The 8,113-nt window shown below is 37.1% G+C and overlaps 1 non-coding gene and 1 pseudogene across 1 annotated transcript; both read left to right on the plus strand.

Moving 5' to 3' along the window:
* The first annotated feature begins 615 nt into the window (after positions 1 to 615).
* On the plus strand, positions 616 to 1,721 carry LOC133881041 (F-box protein SKIP23-like; annotated as a pseudogene).
* Positions 1,722 to 4,432: 2,711 nt separating this feature from the next.
* Positions 4,433 to 4,535, plus strand: LOC133882969 (U6 spliceosomal RNA). Its single transcript, XR_009902783.1, has one exon. It is a non-coding gene; the product is annotated as a U6 spliceosomal RNA (small nuclear RNA).
* The last annotated feature ends 3,578 nt before the right edge of the window (positions 4,536 to 8,113 follow it).

Here is an 8,113-nt window from a genome sequence, read left to right on the forward strand (position 1 = left end):
CAGGTTTTGGCCAAAAAGTCAACTGTCGCCAAATTGAATTTTGACTTCACATGATTCAAGTATAAACTTTATATATACTATATTGTGTCTTTATAAGCCCTAAAAACATATTTATCATGTCCAAATTTAGAGGTCAAAGTTCAACCAAAAGTGTCACTTGGCACCTAAATAGTCAATTATAAATCCAAAAAGTCAACCTGTGGACTTTTCACCAAATTTTACCATGTGATAGATATTTCTATTGTGAGCACAACGGTCTTTGAATCAACTAAATCTAAGTTTGTTTGACCTATTTTCGATTCAATCAAAGTTTAATGCTTAAATATTACTTTTAGGTTTTTAAGGATTTTTAGGTTTTGATCTCTAAGTTTTCAAAACAACTTTAGGTTTGCTTATAAAAACCTATGGATATTATCTCCTCAACAATATCAATGATTTCTTAAGAGCTTGAAATTACTGGGCGTTACAAGTGTGTACCTAAACATGATTGAATTTACTGCAGAAAAATGGGTTGGATTTACTAAGCTTCCAGACAAGCCCAATTGAGAGTCAATAGGCTTTTTTCGGAGTCTTCTGGAAGAAAGAATTTTTCCACCCTTTCCCAAGAAAAGCCCAATGTCAGACTGATCCCAACTTCCCAAGGAACTCCTATGCCTAATCGTATAAAACACCTCGACAACCCATTCTACCAGCTCTGCTTTCGATCAATCTGCTTGTCGTGGCACTCCTCTGTATCCCCTAGACTCCGCCTAAGCTTGCTGGGCCGTTTACCATCCTTAAATGAAATGAAAGCTTCAACTCTTCATAGGGCTTCCACTTCTCTCGGCGTACCATATTCCTCATCAGGTCCTCCTATCCTTATTCCCAAACACCCCATGGGTTGTGAAAGTCGAAAAAGTCCATTTCAGTCGAATGGGCTTGCTAAAACCACTATGTTGGGTCAAACTCAAGCCCTTGCCCACATTTTTTCTTAAAGCAATTGATCTAAGCCACTTCAAAGTCTTGAACTTAGGCCAAGAATACGTTCTCCACACCAAGAGTTCTTTCGGCGATTTGGAAGAGTTGTATAAAGAAAAAGTTATGTTCATGAGCTCAAGTTATGGAGACGAATTCTCATTGCTCACAGTTTACATTTCTAGGAGATTGGCGATGTTCAACTCTAGGTACGAGCAGTGGACTATAATCCCTGACACGGCTTCTATAACAAGATCTCATTTTGTTTCGAGGGGATTTTACGCTGTTGACCGCATAGGGAGGATGGTGCATGTTAGCTTGTCATTAAATGTGAGCTTGGTTGCTGAGTCCGTGTGTGGCTGCAGGATCCAAAAGTTTCTGGTCGAGTCCGATGTTGGGTTGTTGTTGGTTGATGTGTATCTGAGTTTTGGGGATGTGGATGGTGGAGATATTGCTGAGGTTTTTGATTTGTTCTAGAGGGATAGGACCTTTTGGATACAAGTTTTTGGGTTGGATATAGGGGGAAGAGGTGGGTGCAAGTAGAGAGCTTAAGGGATCGGGTGATATTCTTGGGGGAAAATTGTGCATTTTCGGCCTTTATAGGGGAGTTTATCAAAGAGATTTCCATGTTGTTTATGGATAATTTATTCAGCGGGAGGGGTAAAGAAAATGGTGGTAATAGTGGCACTGATATATTTGTCTTTGATTTGGATACTTATGGTATTGTGTTTTTAATGGATTATCCAGAGTATTCAAGGCTACTCTAGCTAGGACTGGGCACCGGGCAGGGCGGTTTTCTGCATTTTTGGCCCCCGAACCTGCAAGGTGCGGTTTCGGAAAACCCTACCCGCAGTCTGCTAAAAATTAGTAGTATCTGTATGGGGCGGATTGGTGCAGGGCAGGTTGGTGCAGGTTGTGTGGGGTTGTTCATGTTCTACTAAACGCCAAGTAGAAAACCCTAGAATAACAAAAATTGCTTTGTTCACCTAGCCACCATTTTCAAAGTTAGTACTAGAAGTTAAACAACTGAAACTAAATGAGGAAATGGGGTTTCAGATTGCTACAAATGGAAACAGAGAAACCCTAGAAATCAAAAGGAGCAGCTACAGATCAAATTCACAAAAGCCATAGCATTTACAAAGCAATCCCCAATCAAAAACTAGAATGAAACCACTAAAATCGAAGAGAAAAAATCAAAGAATCAACAACAAAAATCAAAGAACCACGAATGAAACATATAGTCAAAGAGAGAGAGAGAAAAAAAAAAAAAAAAAAAAAAAAAAAAAAAAAAGAAAAGAAAAGAAAAAAAAGTGACAACTTCTCACTAAATGATAAATCAGAAAGCACCAACAATTCCTCAAAAAGCGCAGGGAAGGCAAGAGTGACTCACTCTGAGTGAGGGAGGGTGAAGATTGAAAAAGATGAAGAGCAGCGAGGTGAAGAAGACTCTGAACTTCAGGGGAGAAAAATGAAAAAGAAAGGAGAGAACAGTTGCGACGCAGGAGGTATGGGCAATATGTTAGATTGTTAGGGTTTTTTTTTTTTTTTCTCTATTAGGTTTTGTGCAGGGTGGGGCGGAACGGGTCCCCGAGGTTTTCTTAAAACACAACCCGCACCCTACCCCGCCCTGCATGGGTTTACAAAATCCCAACATGTGCCCGCAAGTCTGAACAAAAAACCCTACTTGTGCAGGTTGGATCAAGATGGGGCATGAGGGTTGGATCAGGTCTTTTGTTTTTGACTTTTTGCCCACCCCTACCTTTAGCCACCTCCGGATTGGGTTGTGGCGACACATTTAATAGTGAGTATTGTTCTTTGCAATAATGAAGCCTTTTACTTGTTTAATTTGTTCTTTGCAATAATAACTTATTTGACAAGTTATTAGCGATGGTTTTTATACTCTATTTACCTTTCATGTGGTATTGAATCTATGCTAATGAATACATGTCGTTGACTCATTATTAGTGATGGTTTTGACTCTATGTTTTCCTTTTATGTGGTATTTAATCTATGTTAAGGATTGGACTGTTAATGAATCCATGTCTTTGACTCGTTATTTGTGATGGTTTTGACTCTATGTTTGTGTTTCACATGGTATTGAACAAAAACAACGTCGGTTTAGCTTCAAAAGAGAAAACTAGAATGACATCCATAAGAGAAACCTCCGACCATCACCTTGGTTTCCATACTCCCACATCGGTAAAAAGTTCATCTTTAACAGTAATATATATTAACATCTGCTATGCAAGATCATCCTTTGGGACACCAGATCATTTCTCGATCTATGGGTATTGTTGGAACAATTTCTGAGATGATTCTTGATCTAGTAAAGGGGGGGGGGGGGGGGGGGGGGGGGGGGTATCTTATGCCAGGATATTGAGCCGGTTTGCCAAGCCCATGTCCTAATAGTTACGGAGATCTTAGTCGGAGGATTTTGATCATTTGATGATACGAACTCGATGAACTAATGTCGAGATCCTAATCGGAGGATTTTGATCATTCGATAATACGGACTCGAGGAACTAATGTCGAGATCCCAATCGGAGGATTTCGATCATTCGATGACACAGACTCGAAAAAAGAAAAAGAAAAGGAAAAAGAGATATGTCAATGCAAGATTGATCCACACTTGCATTGCATCAACAACATTCCTAACAAACTCCTCAGAAATTTCCAAGTTAGGAAGGGGAGGGAGAGACTTAAATCACACTGCACAAAGCAATTTTCATTTATGACAAATAAAATCCAATGCAATCCTTGAGTTTTCCTTCTCGGAAATGTATCACAACCAATTGTTCCAAGGAAACCCAAATTCCATTCTCTCCCTAACGCTTAATCATTCGAGAAAAATTGGGTCAAAATGTTTCAAACTTACCACGATTTTTTCTTCTTCTTTTTTTCACTTGTTTTCTCTATATATGGATAAACCAATGTAGCATCCATCAACATGGTTCCTATGCACCTTGGTCTTCATCCCTGCACATCATCAACCCTAAATTGGGGAAAATTATAATGGAGGGTTGGAATTGAGAAAAATTAAAAATGGATACCCTAAATTGACACTTCAAGACACCAGACAATTTCTCGATTTATGGGTATCATCCCTGCACATCATCAACCTTTGCATGGATTGCACGCTTAAGTTGAGAAATGGTTTAATTTTTTTTCTTGCAGTGAAGGGGAGCTGTTGTCTTGCCCAACGACTGAAGTGGCTGAAGTTGTAAAATTTGTGAAATGACGCCAAAACCGGGTAACCAGATCGACTAAATGTACATCTGAGAAAGGTCAAAACTGGCTTTCGGGTGCAAATGAAAAGTTCCTGCGAAAAGACGTAAAAGCACGCTCGGCTTAGTCCTCAGTAAATCAAGTAAGGGTAAAAGAGTGATTGCGCGAAATTGAACGTTAGTTCCCTAGTCCCACATCGGTCAAAACAGCGCCAGCGCAAAGCTTTATATTACACATTCAGATAAGGTAGAGCGTCCTTCGAGGAAACCTGATAAACTAGAATTGAAAACAGAGAAGATTAGCGTGGCCCCTAGGCAAAGATGACACGTGTACATTGAGAATTGGATCGATTTTTTTCTTTTTTTCTTTCTTTTTTTTTTCTCATAACCTTCACACAAAAACACATGTATGCCGTTTTAATTTAGTTTTTAAAGTTTTGAAAATAACTCTGTGTTATCCCGCATCTTGCCTTGCGAACATTCTGGACTATTACAAAATGAAAAAGAAAACAAACAATAACTTAATTCTCTTAATTTTAAGGGTAAATATCAAAATTCTCATAAAATATTTATGAATAGGAGTTGGTGAAATATTATGTTTATTTCTTGTGGATTTGAACATTTAAATCATTTTTTTTCCTTTATCACAAATATTCTTTTTTAAATTTTTCTCTTTTTGTTTTTGTATTAGAGGAATAGGATTCTTCATGATTCAGGAATGATTTTATTATTATTATTATTATTATCCTCACATGTATATTAAAATAAAAAAGACATGTTATTTTAGAACTTGCATAGAAAATTTTGGATTGTTCAAAGCTAAGGGTTGAAGTCGATACCATATTTTACCTAGAAGCTAGGTGGTCAGTTTCTCTTTAAAAATAGATAAAAATAAACATTTCTCTTTTTTAAAAAAAAATAAATAAATAAATAAAATTAAGCCACCAGCCATGTACCGTTCTTCAAGATTTTATTTCAAAAATTTTCCTTTCATGGGATTTCAAAAATTTTCCTTTCATTTTCCAGAAATCATTTTACGCCGAAACAAACGGAGCATAAGTTCAATAATTTAACCTAAGATATTATGGTCTCGGAATTTATTACTCTCCAAAACTATAAATAGACAAAATTTCAAACATAAAAACATATTAGGGTTCAATATGTATATTGTATAATGTATATTTTACCCTGTATTTTCTTAGAATGTTCATAATTATATAAGTTTATTTGTATTGAAATATAATAGGTATCACACCAACAATAACAGATTCCTACTAATTTTTTTATTAATGCTTTGATAATCAGAATCTAAGTTTTTACTTTTTTTTAATTATTTTTACTTCTTTTTCATTTTAAATTACTCTAAAGAGAAAAAAAAAAAAAAAAAAAAAAAAAAAAAAAAAAAAAACATGTTTTAATTTACATTGATTAAAATAAAATTAAGGGTCTTATGTTTTAATTTATTTGAATGTTTTATGAGATTTCTTTTCTTTATTTGTTTGATATACTCAAATTTTCAGGCATTTTCCCTATTCTCACCGCTATCCTTTTCGTACTGTGAAAAAGGTGATACTCAAACTCCCTCTTTGCGTGAATCTGCAGAAAACTATAAAATAGAGCAATATATATGCGAAAAGTATATATCCAAACACCACAAGCACAAGATACACAATTTTTACATGGAAAACCTTCCCAGTGTGAGAAGGAAAAACCACAGGACTGTAGTCCACTCAAACAATTCCACTACCAACAATTATAGGAATACATAAGTCTTCTCTAGTCTCAACTAGAGGCATACAATGAGCAACTATCTTCAAGAAATACAATTCCTTGGCATAAATCAACTTCTACAAGAATTAAAGAAAGATCTCGCCAAAACAGAGGCTACTGTCCACAGGCTGAAATACCGACACCGAATGCTAAGAATCCATTCTCCACCATTCAAAGTGAAGATTCACGTGTCATGAACATCCTTGTAAAATTTCAACTCAATCAGACCACAAACGCTCGTTGATCGGAGTAGTTGATCAAGACTAGATAGAAAAATCCAAAAACTCTCTTTTTCTTTCTCTCTCTTTCTCTCTCTCTAGCAGCAGCTCTCTCTTCATTTTCTTCTTATTTTTCTGATTGCTCACTTACACTTTGCAGCAACAAAGGATAGGGTTATTAACCCTATTCTTCCGAATGGGCCTCTCCACACATGGGCTAGTAGTGGGCAAGTTTGGGCCATCCTCACATAGGAGGGAAACCCAACCCAACAAATCTCCCCCTTCCCGACTAGGTGGAGGGATTCGCCATCCCAATGATCGAGCGACAAGTCTCAAGCTTCTCCCTTGCTAGAGCCTTCATTAACATATCAAAGTCATAATCATCGGTGTGAATTTTCTCGAGTGCTAGCAACTTGTCATTAAGAGTATCTCTTATTCAATGGTACCTTACATCGATGTGTTTCGATCTCGAATGAAATGAAGAACTCTTAGCAAGGTGAATAGTACTCTGATTATCACAAAATAACACATATTGTTGTTGCTTGAAACCAAGCTCTCGTAAGAACTTTTTCATCCATAGCAACTCTTTACAAGCATTCATTGCTACAATCAACTCTGCTGAAGTTGTAGAAAGTGCAATACATTTTTCTAACCTCGACTGCCAAGAAACTACCCCTCCTGAGAAAGTGATCAAATAACTCGAAGTAGACTTACAGGTATCCACATCTCCAACCATATCAGAATTTGTATAGCCAACCAACATTGGCTTGCCACTCCCAAAGCTAAGACCCAACTTGGAAGTGCCTCACAAATATCTCATAATCCACTTCAACACATTCCAATGTTTTCTTCCCGAATCTGAGAGAAATCGGCTAACAACACCACTTGTATGGGCTATTCTAGCCTTGTACAAACCATTACATACATCAAGCTTCCTATTGCTGAGGCATATGGAATTCTTTCCATATCTTCCTTCTCTTCATCTGTTGAAGGGCTTTGCTTTGTGCTCAACTTAAAGTGTGTAGCAAGATGAGAGCCAACCATTTTAGTCTTGTTCATGTTGAAGCTCTCAAACACTTTCTCAATGTATTGCTCCTATGATATAAACAGCTTCTTATCTTTTTTGCATCTATGAATGTGAACCCCAAGAATCTGTTTTGCTGGCCCCAAGTCCTTCATTGCAAATGACTAACTTAACTGCTTCTTCAACCTATCAATTCTGGAAGAATTCATGCCAACAATCAACTTGTCATCAACATAAAGCAATAGATTAATAAAATCACCATCACAAAATTTCTGCACAAAAACACAATGGTCAAAAGTAGTCTTCCTGTACTCCATAAACAGACTCAAACTTCTTATACCACTGCCCGGGAACCTGTTTCAAACCATAAAGACTTTTCTTAAGCCGACACACATAGTCCTCTTTTCCTTTCACCCTAAAACCCTCTGGCTATTCCAGATTCTTCTTGGCCAATATTGCCAAGCCTTTCTCACTTATGTAGGCAAGTCTCTTATGCCACAACTTTACTGAAAAATCGTCATCCATTGCATTACTAATGTCTTTGGAGAGTTTTGCCTGCAACATTTACAAAGTATAAAACTTCTAGGTTGAGCAACAACCATAACACCTTTAGTGAGCTTCCACTGACCATTACGAAAGGTGCTGCAATACCCATCATCATCAAGTTTACCTACAGAAATCAAATTCAAACATATGTCAGGAATATGCTACACATCTCTAAGAAGTAACTTCATGCCATTACTCATTTCTAAGTACACATGTCCAATACCAACGATTTTGGCCAAGCCATCATTGCCCATCTTCACTGTCCCAAAGTCATCGGCTGTATAAGACGTAAAGAAATCATGTCAAGATGTAACATGAGTTGAGACACCCAGCTTGTCTCATGGCATGCAAAATTAATGACATCATCACCATAAATA

The sequence above is a fragment of the Alnus glutinosa genome, chromosome 11, assembly GCF_958979055.1.
Source record: "Alnus glutinosa chromosome 11, dhAlnGlut1.1, whole genome shotgun sequence".
NCBI lineage: Eukaryota > Viridiplantae > Streptophyta > Magnoliopsida > Fagales > Betulaceae > Alnus > Alnus glutinosa.